We start from the raw sequence: 24,641 nt of genomic DNA, 5'->3' as shown, positions 1-24,641 counted from the left end.
GAGGTACATGCAGGTAATAAGAAAAACACTGAACATGCTAAAGGCGCATATTATTGTCTTGCACAGAGCTATTTACCTTAGTAAAAACCTACATTATATTGAAAGAAACAGAGCTGAATCACAGCCTCTTACAGACTTATCTTCTACACACTTATCACTTATGCCCCACCTAGGCACTTCATTTGCCTTCAATATGAGCTCAGAGAAAGTTAGAAATGACTGAATTACTATTTATAATTACTGCCAACTGGGCTGGAAGTAGGTCACTGGCAGTTGACAGGAGTCAACACAGCTGGATCCACTGCTGTGCGTCAAGTTCAGGGACCATCTACCCTGTATGTTATACCAGTACCTCATCATATAGGCAACCTGTTACACGCTCTACAGACTAGAATATCCAGCATGTAGGAAAAACATGTCTAGATAGCGCCATAAGACAGGGTTACCCATGGCACTTTGGCCACTTTGTGTCACTAGAGTAACACAGATTTTTATTTTTAAAATAAGTCATCTCAAGCGTATCACCAACACAGCAATGTGTAGCCAGCAGAAAACAGGCAGGCCTAGTCCACGGGGTTCATTAATTCCATTTGGCCATTTAGAAATGGTTCCATCTGCAGTATGTACAGTCTTAGCTTTAAGCCTTTATTTTTTTCTAACAAGCACAAATGCCTTGTATTTGAAAAATCAGAAATAAGTAACATAACGAAGCTGTGTTAATATTAGAAGGAGTTGTGCATCAGTGGTTCATATTGAATGGGTATGGGCATTATGTTCACTGGTGCTAGGATACCATGGTGATGGGCCCTGAAGAATTACCAAAAATAGATCAAATGCATGTGGCAAGTGATAATAAGCACAAAATGTTTTCCATACAGTAAAAATGCCGCAGGAAAGCAGAATAACATATTCTATAAATCAGCTCAACAGAACAACAACTTCCAGGCAGAATACTTGGGGATCTGAATGAGTAGTCATATCTGAACTCCTAAGCCCAAAATTGCCAAGAAACCAAATTTGGCAATGGTGTCTGCACCTAAAGAAATTCAGACCCAAGAGACTGGCACAGGATCTGCTGTTGCTAGCAAAACTGTATGAAAAGAGCTGAGAGGTTTGGATTTAAAGTAAGAGACGTTAATCACTGGGTAACACCTACCACAATAACTGCGTCTTTCCAAGCTGCTGGAGTATCATCCCTTTTTGTATTGAGTCAATCAAAATACTAAAAATGTCATTCTTTGAAGCTGTGCTGAGCCAGGCTGCTTGCTCACTGCCATATAAAACAAATCACTCGAAAGAGTCTCACTGAAGCTGCCCACTGATTCAGCAGGGTGCTCATACACAGAATTAAAGACACGTGCAAACACCAGCAGCTCTTGTGTGGGAATGACAGGAGACAGCGCACCCCACTTTCTCATTAACAACCACTATGCTGCCTTACCACAAAGCGCGTGACATCAAAGGCACATGAAACATCTGACACAGCACCGCTACATGCTCACGACTGTCAGCAGTACTTTGCTCAAACCATCCCTTATGGAGAAACATGCACAGCAAAACCATTTGCTTATGAAAACGACAGCTACCTAATGCCACGTTGAAAATTCATTGACTGGGATGATTTACCACTACCAAGGCAACACATTGTGTGGAGACACATATATAATATTTAGGCTGCTGCTCCAGATGTTAAGCCACCCACAACCCTAAGTGATGACCGTTTCTGAAGCAAAATTTCTTGTGCTTCACAACTTGCAAGAGCTCCCACTGAAGGGTGTGTCACCAGAAACAGGTACCAGAAAGCTACTGGGATGGGATACCCCATTGCACAGTAACATGCCAGAGGCATTCAGAGGAAAGCAGGTAGAGCTGCCTGACAAATGCTGGAGGAAAATATAACAAATGTGGCCATTTGGGAAAGATGTGTCCCACATTTCTACAGCTTTGAAACACTAGTGTTACTGAGGTCAATACAAAACAAAACACTCTGTGCCAATCAGCCAGGCAGCTCTGAGGGAGACAACAGCAGCAGAGCCCTCCCAAGGTCAGTAGGATTTCTTAAGGTGCAGAAGAGAGAGGGATCTAATTGCGAAGTCTGTTACTAGGTGACACACTAAGTCCTGAAAAACTATACTGGGTAGTATTTTGATACATTGGTCTAAGCAGCAAACTCTGCACCAGAAATCCACCTTCCACCATCTCCACCCTCCGCTTCCTTGGATGGCTGAGAAACAGGGCCTCCAGAGCCATACACTCCATATGCTGAGAGAGATCTTCTGGAGACCAACAGGTTAAGGACTCAAACCATCCTGGCCCTCTCAGTCTTTTCTGTAGGAAATGAAGGAAAAAACCCTTAAAATTGCGAACATAGACTCACAGAATCATGGAAAAGGTTGGAAAAGACTCTCAAGGTCATCAATTCCAACCTTTAACTTAGCACTGCTAAGTCTACCACTAAACCATGTCCCTAAGCACTGTATTTACACATCTTTACCTCCAGGGACGGTGGCCCCACCCGTTCCCTGGGCAGCCTGTTCCAATCCTTGACAACCCTTTCTGTAACCAATCGAAACTCCCCCCTGGCACAACTTGAGGCCATTTCTTCTTGTCCTTGTTACTTAGGAGAAGAGATCAACACCCATCTCACTACAACCTCCTTTCAGATAGTTGTAGAATGTGGAAAGGTCTCCCCTCAGCCTCCTTTCCTCCAGACTAAACAGCTCCAGTTCCCTCAGTCACTCCTCATAAGCCTTGTATTCTAGACTCCTCTTTGGACCTGCTCCAGCACCTCAATGTCTTTCTTACAGCAAGGGGCCCAGAACTGAACACAGGATTTGAGGCACAGCCTCACCAGTGCTGAGTACAGGGGGATGATCATTTCCCTGGTCCTGCTGGTCAGACTATTTCTAATACAAGCCAGGATGCCACTGTCCTTGGCTGACTGGGCAGAAGCCAGCTCATGTTCATTTTGGCTGTCAGCCAACACTATCAGGTCCTTTTGCATTGGGCAGCTTTCCAGCCACTCTTCCCCAAGGCTGTAGCACTGCATGGGGCTGTTGTGACCCAGGTACAGGACCTGCCACTGAGCTTTGTTGAACCTCACACAACCAGCCTCAGCCATTTTCTAGTCTGTCCAGATCCTTCTGAAGAGCCTTCCTATCCTCAAGCAGATCAACACTCCCACTCAACTTGGTGTCATCTACAAACTTACTGACAGTGCACTTGATCCCGTCATCCAAATCATTGATAAAGGTGTTTCCTCCAAAATTATTTCCACCTGATAGCAAACAGGATAAGAGACTGAAGGATGTGCAGTGAAAACAAAGCCCAAAAATTCCCCCAAACCATGGAATCATTTGGGAAATTAATTTGTCTTAGTAAAAAGTCCATAGCATTTCATATAACTTTCTGGAGCAGTGAAACACTGAGAGGATAAGCATCTCCACTCTCCATGCAAGACAGTCCTTTGCCTAAGCACTCTAGCTCTTAGTCAAAAGAAATGCATTTTGCTTGCTTTTTAAGCAGTGTAAAACCAAAAACCCACTTGATCCTGAGGACACAGTGTCTTTCTCATCAGCCTTAATACCTCAGTGCAACCAAATAAAAGGAAGAATATCAGCATGAGATCTCAGACCTTGTGGCCACCAGAATGCTGCTGGGCTTGGTCTGGATTCAGTAATGATCAGTACTGCTACAACACCAAAGGCTCACTGGAACACTGTCCAGCTTCATTGGGGAACAAGTGCAGTCAAAGTATCTGCCAACTTGGACCACACTACAGAAATTCTCAGGGGACCTATTGAACCAACTTCACAGTCCCTTAATGACACAGAATAGCAAAATGAACACAGGATCTATTGCAACAAGAAAAACTATAGCAGAAATACACACCGTACTAAAGAAATGAGCAGAGGGGAAGATTTGAGCTTACTGCTCCCCTCCATCTTAGCTATAATAAAAACCTCACAGTATAAAGTACAAAATATTGTTAATTATTGCAATACTTCACATTTTAACCTGAAAGCATGCTGACAAACCAAACCCCTGATGTTTGCCAAGCTTTTCCTCAAAGTGCAAGGCAAAAGCTTATCACTATGCCCCAGGGAATGTCTCCAGCCCTGCATCATGCCCCTGGCGAAGGCTGGTAGACAGCTATCCTACTCAGAGCGAAACCCTCCACACCTTATCTTTAAATGCTGTGCGTTGACTGAAAGCTTGCACAAATACTGAAATGTATCACAGTACCAGCAAACAAGACAGGACGATACACCACTCAGGGTTCCTAGCTGTATCACCTGCTGCTGGGGATCTCTTCCCGCACCCCTGCTGACCCAGCAGTGTCACACTGAGAAATGCTGTAGCAGGGCACTTACCACAGTACTTTTCTCTGGTGCAAAAGGAGGACTTCATATCATGGTTGATGTGGTACCCACTTACAGGACTTGTTTTGTGCCTGCAAGCTACCTCTGTGTGCTGCCGTACTAATGGTCTATTTATAGGGTTGACGTTTTTGTAGTACAGCAGGTAATGTCGAGTGCAAGTGCCCAACGCATCATGAGGATCACCCTCAGAACAGCTTAAGGAGCTGTGACTCAAGATGACCAGAAGGCAGGGCAAGATGTCGGGCAGATGGCAACTGCAGTGCAGAGCTACAAAAACATACAGGCACCTTTATCGTAAGATCTGAAGGGGATGTCTGACTTCTGCTTTATAATTCCCCAGCAGTTGGGCCTAATATGGTCAACATGGTGTTCAGGAAAGCAAAGGCCTGTTACTTTTGTTATCACAAAATACTGCTCTGAGATGACAGGGCTCAGTTTCATTTTCTCAGAGTTTTCAGGAACATAAAAGATTTCACATGCAAATTCTGGTATTCAACACAAAATTAAATCTGGAGACAGTAACATGAGGAAAAGATCTACTGTAATTAGCATAAATAATACTCCCAACCACATTCTACTTAAAAAATTAGCAAACCCAAAATTTCAGGCTAATTAGAAAAGCAATTTGCAGTGTAGAATTGAGATCATTGGTTATTGTTGTTATTCAGCCACACCTGATCTTCTCACTTTCAGTATGTGATGTCTCCCGAGAGCTCCTGACTTAATCAGGGCAGCCTCCTGAACCAGCAGCAATCGAGAGCCCGTGACTCTATCCTTACATGAATTTGAGAGGCTTCAGAATGTTGATGAATTGTTTCCTTATTAGAAGAAAACGCCTTCACTGACACGACTTGGTTTTGAGGAAGTAACTGGGGGAAAGCAGCCATCAAGCACAGGTTTGCAAGGAAAATGCTGCTACTTCTCAGCAGCAGCCTCTCTCTGTTGTCCAGTGCAACTTAACTGAGACCTAAAATTTCATAAGGTTTCTATTCCTTCTAGCATACCAGATCCCTCAACCTTTAAGGATCCAAAAATAAGAAGGCTTCTCAGTACAAGCAGGAGACAAGCATTATCCTTTGGGCATTGCTGTGAATTTTGTGTTTGCCCTGACCCTTCTCCAGCTGAATCGAGCACATCCTGTGCACGCAGGTACGGGGAGCAGGCTCACGCCGTACGCCGGGAAGGGTTAGCGTCACTTTGCAGGTCTGCACCGCCGCCGGGCTCAGAAGGCTGCCCAGTAAAGTTCGGAGCTGCCGTCGCAGCCTCCCCTGGCTGCGCCCTGGCGCCGCATCGCGCGCCCCGGCCCGGGGCGGTGGGCCCGGCGGTGCGGAGCCGAGAGAGGGCGCTGGCGTCTCGGCCACCGGCGGAGCGCTGGGCCCCGGGCCGGCGGCCGGCGGCCGGCGGCCTGGCTGTGCCTGAACCGGGTCCTGCGCTGTCCGCCACGCAGCCGCCGGGGACACCCGCCGCAACTGGCGGGAGCTGCAGGGAGCCTCACGGTGAGAGCATCTTGCCTGCTCCCGGTCTGAAAGGTGCCCAAGGTCAAATACGCGCACAGCTCACGGGGCTCAAGTGAAAAGCAAGATGCTGGTGGAAATGGCTAGTGATGGGAAAGTGGAAGTCGGCTTTGCTTTTTGAAAGAACAGTTATATACACAAGCGTCTTTCAGGGCTTTGAAGTGCTAAATTCTCATAGGAAATTGCATATATTGGGGAAAAAAAATTAAGTAAACATCCAAGATGTATAGGAAAAGACAAAAAGCAATTTTCAAAGCACAGTAGTTCAGCATGTGTTTACATTTAGTCTGAAGATACCAAAAGCAACTTAAAAAAATTCTTATTTTGCCTAATGTGCTCTCCTGCGACAGGAAAGTTGTCAGCCAGCTCTGCCTACCCAAAGCCTCTCCCTTCAGCCAAGAGGATATAAAGAAAGCAGTTACACTAGCAGCACATCCCACCTCCTGCCACCAGGTCTCAGGGACATGGAGTCCCAAACCGCGCTCCTGTTGACATGGACATCAATGCAGAGACGAGGAAGACTCCACAGAAGTAGAGATTTACAAAGCCTCCTTGCAGAATTTATGAAAGATTTGCCTTTTTTATTGGGCTGGTCTCTTCAGTTTCACATAAAGCAAATTCAGCTAGTTTCTATTTCACATAGTCCTGAAAAGCATCCCTCCTATCTCACCCAGTTACCCTAGAGTTTCCTTGAGTATAGCTAAAACACTGATTTTCAAATCAGAAAGTCCTGCAAGCTAGAAAGAAGTCTGGTCCCCATAAAATAACATTATTTCTTCTTAATATTTCACATGAAAAGCCTTGGTTGTTCTGCTCTGTTGTCTGTTTTGCAATTAGAGGTTATCCTGAATGTAGGTCACAGAGACAACACTATCTCTCATACTAGCAAATGCTGCATAGGGGAACTGAAGGACCGAATTCAGTATTCTCTAATAGTTCTTTCCAAATTTTTCCAACAAATACCTTTAGATCACAGCCTAAACAAAACCTTGTAGTGGCTTCCAAGTAACTTTGGCCTAAAATACACTGCTGATGAGGTGTCCAGAGGAGGATCAGGTTTGAACACAGTTTTAAAAATCAAGGTTAATTAAGACTCCTGTCCCCAGAAGAGAAGCTGTAGGACCAAAATCATTGGATAATGTTGAATATCCCCAGTGTGAGCCTGAGTGTCTGCAGTCTCACTCATCTTGTGACTCTCCAGCCCAAGACATATTTCTAGGCTTAGTGCATTTGTTGAGGAGAACCAGGACCATGCCAAATTTTATGTTCTGATAGAAAAATGGAGGACTGGTGTCAGTAGACTTTCCCTCAAATTTTCAGCCTGAAACACATTCCTATTTGATTGCCTACATTAACATGAGGGATCCCAGAAATAGGCTGTCAGAGCATAATCAGCATGACAGTCATCAGTGGAGTCAAAAATCCTGTGCTTCATTTTGGCCTCAGGTCCAGAAAAGAAGCTGCAGAATCAGGATCACTACACAGCATTTGAAAACCTGGGAGAGTTAAATTGATATTGGCACACGAAGACTCAAGTCTTTTTCTTTGACAAGAACGTTATGCTGTATTGTCCAGACCAAAAGGCTAAGTAGGGTCCGAAGGCATACTGACAACCACAAGTAGGTTTCTACACCTTCTGTAAGGAGCGTGGAGGGCTGCCCTTCTGGATGTAATGAAACAGTCTCCCTGTTCCAAGTTGCCCCTAACCCTGCGCTAGTGCTTTATGCTGGCTCTGCCATCTCTAGGCCAGAGGCTGCAGAATCAGGAGGGTTTCATTCTGGGCTCATGGGAAGATCTCAAGGCTTGCTGACAATTGACAGGAATAAACATCAATTGCTGGAGCTCAGCCCTGACTGCAAGGCCAGAGGGCAGAATTAAGACCATTTTCACACAACTGGGTTTGCCACTGTCTTACTCCATTATCACTCATTATCGCAGGTATGGAGGACCCAAAGATGAACTAGTGCTTTCAAGGCCACATTGCCCCAGTCTTTCAGCAAACTTTTACTCCAACCTTAACTATAGACCATCTCCAGCCCAGACTATACAAAACTCTATCTCTACTGGTTGGTAGCCAAGTTTATTAGAGCAGTGCAGGCTCAGCAAGATAACTGCAGAGGAAGGGAGGATGTAAAGAGGTTTGATCTGGAGAGTAGAAAAGTACCAGTGAGGGGAAGAAGCCAGGGAGCTAATGCGCTCAGTATTTCCCAGACATTATCAGCAAGCCTAGACACCACCAGTAGGAACAAAAAGGAAAGTAAGATTTGGTCAAGGACATGTGTGAAAGGGAAGCCTGAGGGATAAGAGGACTAAGAGTAACAGAAAAAGCAGAAGCAGGTTGATTTATTTATTTTTTGCTTTAAAGGAAGGGGGCAAGAGGAAAGGCAAGAACCAGGACTGTATCTGTCACTCGTCTCTCCCCGCCCACTCTGAGAAGCATCAAAAGAGATCTGGAAAGAGAGAGGGAAAAAACGACTGTCAGATATTACTGTTCCAGCCACTGAGTCATGGCAGGAAACTACTGATACTGTAAACTACTACTATAAGGTCAGGGACTACTTGAGTTTTACCAAGGCTCACTGTAATAGGAACAAATATTCAGTGGTGAGGATTTGTTTCTTTCATAACTTCTGGTGTTACCATAGAACCATTTCACCAAGGGTGTTCACAAAAAGCTGCCTTTATTTTAACATGTCACATGAGTGCAGATGATTCTCTTCCCTCGCTTTCTGCATCTTTGCTTTTATTGCAGCAGATGCTTATTAAGAGAAGGACATGGAGAAAGAGTAGAAAAAGCCACCAGTCTTTGAGGTGCTACTGGACGCTTGGGCTATTCCAACTCTTATAATTGCTGTGCCACAGAAAAATCATTTTATTACAATCTTCTTATCCTTCCATCAAACTAGTCACTGATCATTGTCACCAATCATGCAGCCTTTTCAGACACAATCACTACTCTCTTTTCAGCACAATACAGGTGCAATGGATGGAATTACTTCCATCAGGATTAATACAATCATCCTAATTCTCAGAGGACCACAGCAAATAAAAAAAGCAGTAATTTACTATTGTGGGCAGGGCTCAGCAGCCTCCTGCCAGCACCCTGGGAGAGCACCCTTACACTCCCTACCCTTCTAAGACCCAGCAGCCCAGACAGAAAGGCTCAGCCATGTTTTTGGTATTCTTATTCCCCATCAAGAGCTGACCAGGATTCCCAGCTGCCAGGGCAGACACACATGCTGGCCATCCACGTGAATTACATTTTGCAATTCATTAGCCTGTTTGTAAAGCTAAGATGCCACCTAGCCCTGAATTGCTAAAGCAAGGGAAACAGCAGACACTGGGGATTCAGAGACAATGGGGGAAGCAGCAATACAGCATCAGACATGGATTCATGGCGAATTATTGACTGTGTGATACTATTTGTTAATTAAAGTTTTTAATGACACATTCCAGTTTTGCTCCAGTTACCTAGGCATACACAATAAAGCTTTGCAGCCACCCATCACAGTGGATACAGATAGGAGGCTTTTATCCCACTGCATGGGTTAAGGCATAATGGGATGATTGTGTGCATCTGCTACGGTAACCCACTATGCAACCCACTAAGCAACTTCCCAAGTTGCTCATCTTAAACTAATTGCTTCCATAAATCCTGAGGGTCTCAACCCAGCTCATCTGAGTCACAGCAGGAGGCATTTAATCCAGTGATACATGGAACAAGGGGATACAGGTAAATTGTAGGGCAACATCCTGCACAGTCCTGTAAATAAACTGGGAAGTCATGGCTGGAGGCAATGCATCTCATGGCAAGCTATGGGTAAGCACAAACACAGGCACCTACGGTTGACAGAAGCACTGAAGAACCTCAAGTGTGGAATCCCTCCACCTTTTCCTGACTGTAGCTTTAGAGGCTGCTTAATAGCTTTGCTGTTTTAACAAATAAAATAATTTGTGACATTATAGAAACTAGCCAGATGCTATATGCAGTGTATCACCATAACATAGCATGGCTGAACTTCAGAACATTTCTTGTCAAAGTTCACTGACCAAAAAGAAGCAACTCTATTCCCTTCTTTTCTAGGTTTACAGGTGCTGATGAATTTGATGACAGGATGATGATTTCCAGCGAGCAATATTGTTTCAGTTTCCACACCAAAAGCAGCCATGGAAAAGGGCAAAGAATATAATGAGTCACTATCGCAAGGTGGAGACTAATTAGCAGCAGATTAGGAGCAAGCAGTGGTTTAAACCCAGTCAGGCAACTTGTTCACTCACTTCCCCCCCCCTTCTTGCCCTCCCCATACTCCCAGAGGGACAGAGAGGAGAATCAAAAAGAATGCAACTCCCATGCGTTGAGATAAGAACAGTTTAGTAACTAAGGTATAACACAGATCACTACTGCTACCACCAATAATAATAATGATAAAGGAAATAACAAGGGAAGAGAATACAACACCTCACCACCAGCTGACCGATAACTTGCCCCCCCCAGCCCGACCAAGCACTGACCCATACCTCCTCCAACCCTGCAAACTCCCAGCCCTTCCGGCTAACTCCCAGTTACATCCTGGGCATGATGTGCTGTGGTATGGAATACCTCTTTGGCTAACTTGGGTCAGGTGTCCAGTCTCTGCTTCCTCCTGGCTTCCCCTTCTCTCTGGCAGAGCATGAGGCTCACAAAGTCCTTGGCCAAACCAAAACATCATTGTTATCAGCTCTGTTCCCAAGCTGAAAGTCAAAACACAGCACTGCACCAGCTACCATGAAGGAGAGAAATGACTGCTACTGCTGAACCCAGGACAAGTGGTCTCTGGAAGAAGGTGCTTTCATAAGCAGAGCATGATCTTACTCATTGCCTGTCTTGATCAATCTTGATCAACTGCAGAGGTTTCTGTGAAACAAATGCTAAGACCGCCTCACTGTCACCAAGTGGAAAAAAAACCCAAAAAATAAACAGCTTTGGTACATATTTTTGTTTGCTTTAGAAGAAGTGCGTCTTTTGGGGGCCTTCCCTGTTCTTTCAGCAAGAAGTTTAGCCTGGCAGGGAGAAAGCCCCCCATAGTAACCAAACGCTCACTGTACAGCAAGAGTCCTTATCAGTCAGTGCTTCCATCAGCTCTCCCATTTCACTAAGGACAGATAACAAAATATGAAGAATATGAGAATAGCACAATCCTTTGACTCAATCGATTCAAATGGGGGTCATTTCAGCAATCCCTTCTTTCAAGACATGCTATTCCCCTCAGTGATTTCATGCAACCAGCAAACTGATAGCAGCTACCTTTCCACTGGGTCAAAACCACTACAAAAACATTTTATCTAATTAGTTATCACATTACCCCATCAACAAGGTGAATTTTATTCCTTGTGTAAGAAACCTGTCATTGTTCTGGTTTTATCAGAAAAGTATACCACTGAAAGATTAATTCTTGTCTTATAAATGATTTAGCTCATTTTTCTAGGAATATGTTGGGAAATGCTGGCAAAACTAAGATTTTAATATGGGTCTCCTAGTGCTCCTGCTCATTCTTAATGTCATCTGCTGGATTGCCTCCTGGTAAAATTTTTCTTCTAAAAAAATCTGTTGCTTACTTAGGGAAGCTTAAATGTGCAAAAGCCCAAGAATTGATTTGTTTATTTTTAACTAAAGTAGCAAGTGCATTTTTTAGGACCTGATGTATCCCATTCATATTGAGAAAGGCTTTGGCAATTAGCATTTATCTTTAGTTTTGCAGGTCTGATAGAAGCCATTGACTTTATAATGGGCCTCCATTCCTCAAGATATAACCAGAAGTGGGGAGTGGAGCTCCACCTGCCACACTCTGATCTCAGCTCAGCTGGGACTGCAGCAGGTCAGTCAGGATGCCCTATGAACCAAGAGAAATTGAGCTATCTGTTGAGCACAGATCTCTGCTGGTACATACGCCTCTGCACAGCTCCCTCATCCAACATGGGCTGGGAGGAACTTTTTCCTGAGATAAGAGACACTTCTTGAGCACCACTGCTTTAAACAAATACAATGAAGATGGGAAAAGGCATGGCCTGTAAATTTTTTTGAAGGATTTTAACAATCACATCATTATTTGTTGACCAGGAGTTTGAAGCAAAGGCAATGGACACCACTCACTCACCCACCCAGCTGAGGACTGAAGCATGCCATCAATGTGACACAATGACAAGGCCTTCTGGCTCTTTCTTGCCTTACTGGCCTGTCATTACAGCATTTCCCCAAGGCAGCAAGGACTCTGGCATTCCCATAAATCCCCCTCTCCTAGGTAACAAGCTGACTGACTCTCCATTTCCTACATTTCTTTTTTTTTTTTCATTCATTCTTCACTGCATAACTGGTAATTCCATCCACCACATTTTCTATCTCTGCAGATCAACAATTTTTAAGCCAAAGGGATTTAGGAACTTAAAACTCCCCGCAGCAGTGGTTGAGCAGGCTTTTGCCAAACCCAGCCAGGCTAGGAGAGGCACAGAAAGCACTTGCTTTGACCTACCACAGCCTGAATGATACCCGTGAGTGCTCGCATAAGATGAGAAGGTGTGTGGCAATCTGTGGCAGGATGGAAATAGCAATGAGTGGAGACAGATCCCTTACTTTATTTTGAAAATACCATTTACAGTCAGTTAAACATGTTTCCTCCATGCATGGAAACAGGCCCTCAGTTTTATACCCCTCCTCAGCCTGAAACGATATGTCAGCAACAGCACCCCTCAGCAGCAGCACAAGTGTGAGGCAGCAGTCCCGTACGTAGGACATGTCTCACTGAGGCAGCCCTTGTCCCTCTCCTCAGAAGGCACAGCTGGTAAGGAGTACCCAAGAGCTGACCTTGCTGCATCAGGAGACCTGCTGCCTGTCTGAAGGCAGAATTTCACACCATGTCCAGTGTTGTGTGATGACTGCACAAATGTCCCCACTGGTGTCCTCAGCCTCATGTCTGGGGCATGAAATCTGTCAGCTAACTCCCAAACATCACCTCAGACAAAGGACACATCCCCACAATCTCAAAGCTCATTCCACTCTTGTGACAGCTGCCGAAATTACTATAGAGAAAACCAGTTCAGTACTGAGAAAGTACCACAGTGTGAAAGACACTTTCTCTCTCTACAGTTCATCATCAGAAACAGAGATGTAAGAAAGCAGGTGGCTTTCTTGGGTCTCACAATGACCTCCACAGCTCATCACTGCTAGCCAAGCTGCTGCCCACACGCCTGTGAACTACTTGCTGATCTTCTGCACAATAGATCTATAAGCCTCAAACCAATGGATACGGTTCACATAGATATATGAATTTCAATTATGTATAAGAAACTAAATTCATTACACCTTAAAGCATGGCAGTGTTAAAGTTTTCAGGCTTTTCCCCATCTTTTGCTGGCAAGACCACTGTGTTTTCTCATACAAGTGTGGAAATTTTCCTAAATAGTATCAGAGGGAAAAAGTATGCGCATCTCTCTCTGTAGGCTGCCCGAATTGCCAAGCTTGCAGTGAGTGATGCAGGAGCTAGGGAGTAGCTAAGATAATTGAGCCTGTGCCTGCTCAGTGGGAGGCACGAGGATCTCCTCTCAAGGTGTCAGCAGATGGCTTTGTGCTGAAGGTATTTCTGTAGTGACACCCATGGAAAACAGCTGGCAGAAACCTAGGACAAGAGCCAGTTGCCTGCACAAGTCGTACAACACAATTTAGCCACTTCTGGGCATCTGCAATGCCTGCATAAGGCTGAGACCATGACACAGGACACTTGGGAGGACATTGCTCCTCTGCAACAATAGCTGAAGTTCAGGCACCACCTGTGTGGGCATCTGAAATGACGCTGTCCTCTGCATTTATGCACCTGAACCATTCCTCCGCAAACATAGCTAAAAGCAACTAGGAAAGCTGGTAACCACAAGAACTCAAGCTCCTTCAAGTTCTCTCCTGTCTGCACTGTTAAAACTCAGGTTTAGGGTCTGACATGTGAATATCACAATCTGGTAACAATTACCAAGAAAATACCAACCTAAAGGACAGTGACACACCCTCCCTCTGTTTACAAATGTCATGGTCATATGAGATACTAGTCAAACACATCAGCAGACTAAAAATAAACCACAATAGGATATGTTAATAAATATTTATTTCAAAACAGTATAGCTTTTTACATGACTAATGTTAATGTGATTTCAGGCTGAGAAGAAAACAGTTAGTGTTGATTGCATGCTAACTGCATTCAGAGGAGCAAAAACCATCAATCCTGGCATTTTATTCTCCTATTAGAAAATGTTACTAGGTATATCAAACACTTAATGCCATTATTGTTTCTAATACACCAGTGAGTACTAGTGCAGGACACAACTATAAGGCCCACATGTATCAGCTTGGAAGAAGAGCAGCCATTTACAAGCAACAGGGTTCATACTTTTAGTACCTTGTGGGCTGGTTCATGCACCAGCCAACAGAACCCATATCATAGAGAGGTAAGAAAATGTCTGCCCAGACCTCTAAGAGGATTTTATTCCCAGTTAGATCACCATCAAACCATTTTCACAATAGCATCTGCCACTGAAGCACCGCTACTTAGTCAGTCCCCCTTTCAGCAAGGGAGGAAGATGTGACAGCAAAGATGGAATTCTTTTACAAAATGGCCAAAAAGTCCCGATAAGGATTGCAGCACTTTGTGGCCTACACCATGCTTGTCACACGGCAGGGAGAGGGGATCTACATATCATGGCATGTTGCAATCGCTGAGGAAATGTCTTTCTCTTCTTGCTTCCTCTCCACCCTAGTTCACACAGTTAAGGTAACATGGGAAAGTAGCTGTAGCTTTTAGGATACCACATATGGGGAGCCAGGATAGCAGTGGCATTGCTCCTTCACTGTGTTCTATAGCCCCAGTTGCTGTTTGGTTACTTTAATGTTTTCTCTGTAAGTATCACTTCTCTAACCATTGTGAGTAGCATAAAGCAAATTCATGAAAGGTCTTGAATGCTTTGGATAGTATTGTAATAGGCGCCATGCAACAGACAATGCAGTCAAGGATCTACTGAAGCAAATGGTTCTGCCTTGAGAGAAGAAGGGAAGAATTGGGAAAAGTGACTTGTGGAGAGGGATTCATAACTTTGTGAAAGTCTATGGACTGATTATTCCAACACTTCAATGAAGTTTACCACTCTGCACACTACAACCTCCAAGTGGAAAAGCAGGGCTCTTCCAGGGATGAGTTTAACAGGCTGAAATGTCCATAGAGTCTGCATTTGGTCTTACAGAGATGTCACGACAGATAGAGCCCAACTGCCTAAGATTTGAGCAACTTTCTTGGAATTGTCCATTATTCTTCCAAGAATATGGAGAGGGAAAAGGAGGTTGCATGGTTGGGTATTACTGCAGTTCCTCAGTGAGGACAGAAGCATGTGGCGTGGGAGGCTTAGAGAGAGTTCTCTGAAAAGAAAAAGCAGTGTGTTTCAACTGAGACACCCACCTTCTGCTCTAGGATGATGTACTGACAATGCCAGAGTGCAACAGGCTGCTCTGCTGGTTCCCTGAAGGCAGGAAAGCCTGGCTGTGGATAGCAGATGTTCCATCTCCTCTCTTCCACCTCCTTCCAAACAAAGCAGGGCCTACAGCACTGAAGGGGACTGCTGCTTGTAGCAATAACCCACCTGCTACGATAGCCTCATCTATCTGAAGACCCATAGAGCATTACTTAGGCTACATGCCCACCACAGCATCTGCCCACTCCTTATACTACAAGGGCACTAGAAACACCAAGCATACTGGTCCAAAAGCGATTTTCATTCTACCTCAAACTGCAACAATGCCAGCAAAATGTCCACCCTCCTAAATGCACTCAGATCAGCAGTTAACCAAAAACACTTGGAATCTGAAGGGCCAGCAAGGAAACAGGGTATCAATTCTGACAACCTGCATTTTAGCAGTCAGAGATAAAAGGAAGGTTATAGAAAGAAAGTGAAACACTTCAACATACATACTTATTTTGGGGACAGGGGAGCAGTCAACAGAGAGTTTGTGGGTCAGGGTTAAAGGAAGAACAGCAATGGGAAACATTACTGTGGGGATCTGTTACAGACCGCCTGATCAAGAGTAATCTGTGGATGAAGCTCTCTGCAGACAGACAGGAACAGCCTCACGCTCACAGGCCCTTGTTCTCATGGAGAACTTCAACCACCCTGATATCTGTTGGAGAAACGGTACAGCCCGGCACAAGCAATCCAGGAGGTTCCTCGATTGTGTGGAAGACAACTTCCTTCTGCAAGTAATAGAGGAGCCAACAAGGAGAGGTGCCATGCTTGATCTCGTGCTCACCAACAGGGAAGGGCTTGTTGGAAATGTGATGCTCCAGGGCAGCCTTGGTTGCAGCGATCATGAGATGCTCGAATTTGAGATCCTCAGGACAGTGAGAAGAGCGTGCAGCAAGCTCACTGCCCTGGACTTCAGGAGAGTAGACTTTGGCTTCTTCAGGAACCTGCTTAGTAAGGTTCCATGGGATACAGCCCTAGAGGGCAAGGGGCCCAAGACTGTTGGTTGGCATTCAAGGATCACCTGCTACAAACTCAGGAGTGTTGCATCCCAGCGAGGAGGAAGTGCAGCAGGAGGGCCAGGAGACCTCCTTGGGTAGATAAGGAGCTGCTGAGGAAACTTTGAAGGAAAAAAGAGGCTTATGAAAGGTGGAAGCAAGGAAAGGCGACCTGGGGAGAATACAGTGATGCTAGCTTAGGAAAGCTAGCTTAGGAAAGCTAAAGCCCAGTTAGAACTAAACTTGGCTAGGGATGTTAAGGATAACAGGAAGGGATTCTATAGGTATGTAGCGAATAAAAGACAGACTAGGGACAACACAGGCGCCCTCTGGAAGCTATCAGGAGAACTGGCTACCCTGGATTTGGAGAAGGCTGAGGTTCTTAATGACTTCTTTGCCTTGGTCTTCACTGGCAAAGGCTCTGATCACACCACCCAAGTCTTGGAAGGCAGACACAGGGACTGTGAGAATGAAGACCTTGCGCCCACTGTAGGAGAGGATCTGGTTCGAGATCATCTTAAGAACCTGAAGGTGCACAAGTCCATGGGTCCTGATGAAATCCATCCGCGGGTCCTGAAGGAGCTGGCAAATGAAGTTGCTAAGCCACTGTCCATCATATTTGAAAAAACATGGCAGTCAGGTGAAGTTCCTGACGACTGGAAAAAAGGAAATATAACCCCCATTTTCAAGAAGGGGAAAATGGATGACCCGCGGAATTACAGACCAGTCAGTATCACCTCTTTGCCTGGCAAAATCTTGGAGCAGATTCTCCTGGAAGGCATGCTAAGGCACATGAAAATCAACAAGGTGCTTGGTGACAGCCAGCATGGCTTCACTAAGGGGAAATCCTGCCTGACCAATTTGATGGCCTTCTATGATGGGGCTACAGAACTGATGGACAGGGGTAGAGCAGTTGATGTCATCTACCTGGACTTGTGTAAAGCGTTCGACACTGTCCCGCATGACATCCTTGTCTCTAAATTGGAGCGACATCAATTTAATGGATGGACCACTCGGTGGATAAAGAACTGGCTGGATGGCCGCACGCAAAGAGTTGTGGTCAATGGCTCAATGTCCAGCTGGAGACCAGTAACGAGTGGTGTCCCTCAGGGGTCGGTGTTGGGACCGGTCTTGTTCAACATCGTTGTCGCTGACATGGACAGTGGGATTGAGTGTGCCCTCAGCAAGTTTGCCGATGGCACCAAGCTGTGTGGTTCAGTTGATATGCTGGAGGGAAGGAATGCCATCCAGAGGGACCTTGATGCACTTGTGAGGTGGGCTGATGCCAACCTCATGAAGTTTAACCATGTCAAGTGCAAGGTCTTACACCTGGGTCGGAGCAATCCCAGGCACAGCTACAGGTTGGGCAGAGAAGAGATCCAGAGCAGCCCTGTGGAGAAGAACTTGGGGGTGTTGGTTGATGAGAAAATGAACATGAGCCGGCTTCAGTGTGTGCTTGCAGCCCAGAAAGCCAACTGTATCCTGGGCTGCATCAAAAGGAGCATGACCAGCAGCTCAAAGGAGGTGATCCTGCCCCTCTACTCTGCTCTCGTGAGACCTCACCTGGAGTATTGTGTGCAGTTCTGGTGTCCTCAACATAAAGAGGACATGGAGCTGTTGGAACAAGTCCAGGGAAGGGCCACAAGGATGATCGGGGGCTGGAGCACCTCCCGTATGAAGACAGGCTGAGGAAGTTGGGGCTGTTCAGCCTGGAGAAGAGAAGGCTGCGTGGAGACCTCATAGCAGCCTTCCAGTATCTGAAGCAGGCCTATAGGGATGCTGGGGAGGGACTCTTCATTAGAGACTGTAGTGACAGGACAAGGGGTAAAGGGTTAAAACTCAAACAGGGGAAGTTTAGGTTGGATATAAGAAAGAAATTCTTTCCTGTTAGGGTGGTGAGGCACTAGAATAGGTTGCCCAGGGAGGCTGTGAATGCTCCATTCCTGGCAGTGTTCAAGGCCAGGTTGGACGAGGCCTTGAGTGATACGGTTTAGCGTAAGGTGTCCCAGCCCACGGCAGGGGGGTTGGAACTAGATGATCTTAAGGTCCTTTCCAACCCTAATGATTCTATGATTCTATGATTCTAAGTCCAACCTGACCAACAACACAAGGGAAAAGGAAAGGGAAGACACAGTAAAAATGTCTTTCAGATCTAGCATTTCACAACTGTAATCCAGTTCTAGTGCTTTCCAGGCTGGCAGATCCACCTAACCCCATCTACCACAACTGCCTATCCAAGTCTCATCACATCTCCAAACACGAAGTCAGCTTTGTCCACTGAACCTGCAGAACACAGCCTATGCAAAAGACTGTATCTGAGCACAAAATGAAATTGAATTTACGTTCAAGGAGTCAACACAAGAAGCAAGAACAAAAGGCTTCCACGCTTTGTGCTTTCCATAGTAACAGCTTAATTTATGAGCTTACCTGTAGCTGCCATACAGTTTGGAGTTCACTGAAGATTCATAGCTGTCCACACATTTCCATCACAGGGGTTCTGTTCTCTTCTTTCTGGGAGCAACAAAAGACAGAGGCCATTGGAGGACTTTATTGAACACACATTTCAGCCTTTTAATTAAAGAACAGGGGGAGAGAGCAGAACAAGAGGAAACAAAGCCAGACTTAAATCACTTAATAATATCTAAGGCCATGTGTCCACACCTTTGCACATGTAAGAGCAGTATAAAGATGCCATACTAATTGTAAATGGTGGCCAAATCAATAGTCTACGGACCTACATAGGCAAATTCTGAAGGAACTGGGCTGCTTGGCCCAAATATCTTGTTGACCTGCTAAAACAGCTGATACTCAAGACCACAATGACATGAAAAATACTCTGATTTAATTTGGATTTAGCCTTGATAATAGGCTGATTTAATTTGGATTTGGCCTTGGTAACACCAAGCACCTTTAACACCAGCACCACAGGACATAAGAAAACTTACACAATTAAGCAAGCAATGAAACATATTCTTGTCTTTTTTTCTTTTTTTTTTTTTTTAAGTACCTTTTTTATGCTGGCATGAGAAGCCCTGAAATGAGTGTTCTTAGCATTTATTATACATGGTTTTAAGCTTAGGATTTTCCTGCACTAAAAGTGGCAAGTCTTGTCCACTGAGGCTGCTGCAGACCACTGAGGAGCTAGTGACAGCAGAGTTTTGCAAGGCACAGCACCGTGCTCCAAGGCTGGAACTTACTGCCTGGTAGTCTCTCCAGAGACTACCATGGCCTTTCCAAGGCAGAAATTGACACCTATTTTGCTTATGTGCAAGTTTGGAAGTCTTTTTTCCACCCTTCTGCAAGTGAACTTTCAATCAAAAACACAGTCTATGCTATTTTTATCTATATTCAACCCAGCAGCTTTACATTAAGGTCCCTGTTAACAGAAGCATTGGTGAACACCACCTCATCCCAATGGTCTGCTTGAAGTGGCTGGGTGGGGAGCAACACTTCCTCAGCTCCTCCACAGGGCAGACATGGAAGGAGGACAGCCAAAAGCACATTAGGAGAACTGAATTTAGATCTTATTTAGACTTTAAAGCAAACATTTTCAGAAAGGAGAGCAGGGGAGAGTCACATCTACATACACTACCTGGCCACCAGCCACGCCAGTGCAACCATGCCCACAAGGCAAAGGCTTGCCTGACCATATCCACACCATGCTCTAAGCCACGACAGCAACTCAGGAAAGCCACAGCCCAGCTGCCGCCTCCTCAGCCCCTCAGGGTAAGAGTGCCCTGCCCACAGCCCTGCCTGCTGAGAGGATCCTGTCACAGAGCAGGAGAGGTGGTGCCCTATGGCTGCAGGGCAGGAGGCCCAGAGCCTGCCCACTGTGGGGCTGATCTTCCCCTGGGCACCGGAAGCGGGCATGTGAAAAGGCAGAGCATTTTCCCCCAGAAGAGGAGCTAACTTGTCTGCACATGCCTGAGGGAGTAAAATAATCCCCGTGGTTACTGGGGAAGGGGCACTCGCCCCAAATACACAGGAGGGCTTGCTAGAGACATCTCAACCCCAGCTGAACACTGATGGGGGGGGAAATGTATGGGACTTGCAAAACATGAAGGTCTGGTCTCCCATGTGTGAGGCCCCTTTCCCTCCTGGCTGCTTGAACCATGGGGAAAAACAGGTCCATTTAAGATAAGCAGCAGCACTCAAGCTGTGATGATGTTGCTGGTACGTCCTGTGTGGTACTGCAGAGAACAGTGGCAAGAAAAGGGAATTGAAAGCCTTAGAGGGGCTCTGGAAAACCACCTTCTCCGCAGGCTGGCAGCTGGACAGGTGCGCACTCACCCTTGCACAATCACTCTCTGTAGCCAAAAGCACCCAGAAAGTGCAACAGGCAGTATTCGGGGGTCAAGTGAGCATGGAGGTGTGAGGTCACCGGGCGGAGGAGGGAACCAAGACATCTCCCCTTGTCCATAACCCCCTCAGACACATGGCTATGCCCTATACTCCCTGCTAGCACTGGGTCACTGCTCAGAGCTTCCTCTCTGCAGGCTGACAGGGCCAGAGGCAATGGCCAGTCTTCTTTAGTGACATTCCCATCCCTAAGTAAGTTTTCACCATGGAGACCGCCTCTCTCTTTCATCTCTCATCCCAAGAGAAACAACATTGCGGGGCTCCAGTTCCTGCCTGTTAGCTCAAACCAAAAGGAATAACTATAAACTAAGAATAAATACTAATTAACCTGAATCTTTTTTCATATCGTGATCTGAACCAGACGCTATATCTATCTTTAACGTAAGGCTGCTTTGAGATGCACCCTCTATCTGCAGCAGGCAAAAATAAGATTCTTGCTTTTGAGAAAGTTAATTGTGGGCCTCAACAAGTCACATTTCTTGGCAATACTTATCTTGAAATGCTGTGAACTCACAAGGGTTTGAGAGGCCATATATTTTGAGTGCCTCCAATACAGCGAGTTTTGTGATCGAGGAGCATTTAATCCAGCAACTTTCCCACATCCTGCTGGAAAAAGAGGTGAGTTATTTCTCATAGTGTGGACAGCTTTTGAGGTGCACACAAGTGTTGAATAAAGGCTGTCCCACAAAATTCAGTCAAAGGCTACACAGAAGCACAGCTGAGATTTAGCCCCACCAGTGCAGGGGAGAGTGGGGTGGAAGGCATACACTATTCCCTGTTGAGCTGGTTAAAGTCTATATTTGGCTTTATATGGGTTCTAGTATCAGAGAGAGAAAAATAGAACAGGGTTAAAAATGAAGATTTATTTCCTCAAGTATTTCAATTTTTTTCAAAGCTGCTTTGTTTTGATTTTTTTTTTTTTTTGGTTGAAAGTAAACAGTGTACAGCTGTGAAGAGCTGAGCCAACAATAACAGTTACCTCTGCTCTCCTAGAAAAAAGCCCACAAGTCTAGGCTGAAGGAAAGAATGGCAGCACCATCACCCCAGGAGAGCCTGAACAGCTATTTGGTAGCCAAAACCACTGAGGATTAAGTATCATTCCACCTTCTTGACAAGTCCAACTACCGTCTATCTCCTCTCTGTGTCTTGCAAAGTGGCGGTGTTTCCTAAGGTAGTAAGGTATTAAGCATGCAGAGAAAACCTTATGGGACAACCAGAAGTTACTTCATTCTTGCCAAATCTGATGAGAATTATATACCAAAGTTTTTGAGAATCCTGCTAAATTTAATGACTAAATTTTTCTTAAGTCCTCTATTTAAGGTGTTGGCTGGCTGTAAATCTCCAAAGGTACCTAGTCAGCAGGAAGCACTAGACAGAGTTTAAGCTACGTGAACAGAGTCCCAGGTGCTCATGTGTATTTTAGGCGCATAAACCAACCTTCAGAAGCCTGGTCAAGAGTCCTTTCCTTGAACTGAAAGCTCATATTCTTAGATGAGTCCCACAACCAAAACTCCCATTGTAACAAATGCACAGGCATCTCCTTTCCTGGATGTGGGTGGTTTTGATGCCTGCGCTAGTTATAAGAAGCAATGTCCTGGAGAATGTGAAATTTAGGAAGATGAGTAATGTACAAAGTGTGGAGGCAGTGAGAGATGATCCACATATTATGTGCTTTTATTTAATAATTTATAAATAAATATGTGCTTTCCCAAACTGCCCCTCAGCCTAGCAATTATATGTTGCCTGATTTCTTGTTAGTGCTGTTCTTTTAGAATAACAAACTGTTCCCAAAGCCTCACATACACAGTTAGACAATCAAAGTACTGTGTGCGATTTTCCACTTAGTTCATTCAGTTAGCTGCAAATAAAACAATACAACTAAAAGCCTTGTATGTTTCTCTGAAAAAATACAAAACTTTAGTTGTTATTATTAATATATACAACCTACAAGAAAGAGTAACAAAGCCCCTTTGTCTTCCCTGTTGTAGTAATTTTCTTATCCTTTTCTGTAGATGCCCTGGCAGTCATCAATATTTCTTTCAGTCACTGTTCTTCAAAAGACACACACTTTTCATTCAACTGCACAGAATGGAAAGGAATTCAGTGGGCCAGATTTCCTTGGTGATCAGACCCACTTTAGCTGCCCAGGGTGGACTCAAGGTGAAGATGCAGCAGTCTCATCAAGAAGAGAATTGAACCTATTTAGAAGGGAAGAGGTCAACATTTTAGCAGGCAGTAATGATATTTCTGTTCAGATTTTACCTAGATATTTTACCTAAATATTTCATATTTCTGGAAAAGCAGCATCTTCATGGCTACTGATCTGTGCTCACCCACTTAATATAAATGGCATACCAAGTTTTAGTGGATCTGTAGAGCCATTCCTTTTATGGTTTATGGGGCTTCACTAATGAAACCTGATGATAATCTAATCAATATTATACCAGTTCCACAGGTGGAAAAGAGAATAGAGGCTGTACCTTGCCCCACGAGAAAGTGATAAGCCATCCTAAGAGAGCAGCTGTGACTGTCTCCCATTCCACTAAGCTCCTCCAGTAACTGTGCAGATTTCTATCAGCCAAGAACACACTCAGAGTGTGCAGTGCTCAGCAGCAACATCCCTGCAGTCTGAGAATGCACTGTGTTTGTCCAAATCTTACAACGTTTCCAGAGCTTTTATGAGAAGGGTACATGTCAACACTGTCCCAGGTAGAAGACTTGCTGCTATTCGGTATGTTAATTCATTATTTCAGCTCTAATTTTTGACAGAGGCTTTGATTCAGCCTACTCCTGCAAGAGAATAACAAACTGCTGATTTGGATCTGCAGACTTAATTATTATCCCACCAACATAAATAAGAATTTCATTTAAGTTCAGTTCCTGAAGAAAAAATGATTGTGCCTACTTTGATAAGATGGTATGAAATCTATCCAAACATTTATCAAATTATGTGAAATCTTATGAAAGAATATGTTCTGAGATTTTGTGAATAAAATCCCCCAGGAAGCAGTAACACCAAAATGTATGTCAGAGCAGAGACTCACGAAGTTTGGTCCAAGGGGAATTCATAGCTCATCTAGTGTTCACCTTTATTCTTTTATCCCAATACACAACAGTACAAAAAGGGGATGGCAAAGTAAAGAACCAAAACCAGCATTTCTTTTCCAGAAAGGCAGAACTCTCTGCCAAACCCAGCTCCAATTACAGAAACAATTTCCCTTATTTTCCTTCCTTTCAGTTACTGTAGTTCTGCAAAGATGTTACACAGTAAAGAATGGCAAGAAAGACAATTCACAAAAAAAGATACTTATTCCAAAGTTATTAAAAGAAATGCTAATACCATTCTCCTGGCATATGACTTTATGCTTGAAGAATTTTGCAGTTTGCATATAATCTGGGTGAAAGAAACCTGGTTGAAAGACCACACATCCAACTATTGATAAATATTTCCAGCAAATCTAATGAAAAAAGGCCCCCAACCATCTCAGTTTGGCATGTTTTTTCCAAACGTGTTTTCTTAGCTTAAGTCACTATGACGGAGATAACACTAGGCAGGTAGCAACTATATGTCTTCTGTAACAAAAATACTTTTCATTAGACATTTCAGGGAAATTGGATTACTAACAAACTTTTTATAAAGTTAAACTTATTATCAATGGATACCAAGGATCATGTTATTACAGTAACCTATATATAGTAAGGCACTGTCCATGAAATCAAAGAGATATTTCACATCACTTTAATATACTGACATTATCAAACAACTTACTGGTAACATTTTCATTATCATCTACACTTAACCTTCTTTATGCTTTCAAGTGCCCTTATGTTCTATACCTGAAAACATGCAATTTACCTCCACA

At 44.5% G+C, this 24,641-nt stretch overlaps 1 long non-coding RNA gene across 1 annotated transcript in view; it reads right to left on the bottom strand.

Moving 5' to 3' along the window:
• Positions 1-18,690: 18,690 nt before the first annotated feature.
• Positions 18,691-24,641, bottom strand: part of LOC133266955 (uncharacterized) — a 63,125-nt gene continuing 57,174 nt past the window's right edge. Inside the window, exon 3 of the long non-coding RNA XR_009742586.1 lies at positions 18,691-18,930. This is a non-coding gene — a long non-coding RNA (uncharacterized LOC133266955). The remainder of the gene's footprint in view (positions 18,931-24,641) is intronic.

This window comes from Pezoporus flaviventris, unplaced genomic scaffold (genome assembly GCF_033815535.1).
Source record: "Pezoporus flaviventris isolate CSIRO_AGI_PZ_B2104156 unplaced genomic scaffold, CSIRO_AGI_Pfla_v1 ptg000001l, whole genome shotgun sequence".
NCBI classification, from domain to species: Eukaryota; Metazoa; Chordata; class Aves; order Psittaciformes; family Psittacidae; genus Pezoporus; species Pezoporus flaviventris.
This window is presented reverse-complemented; position numbering and strand designations above follow the sequence as displayed.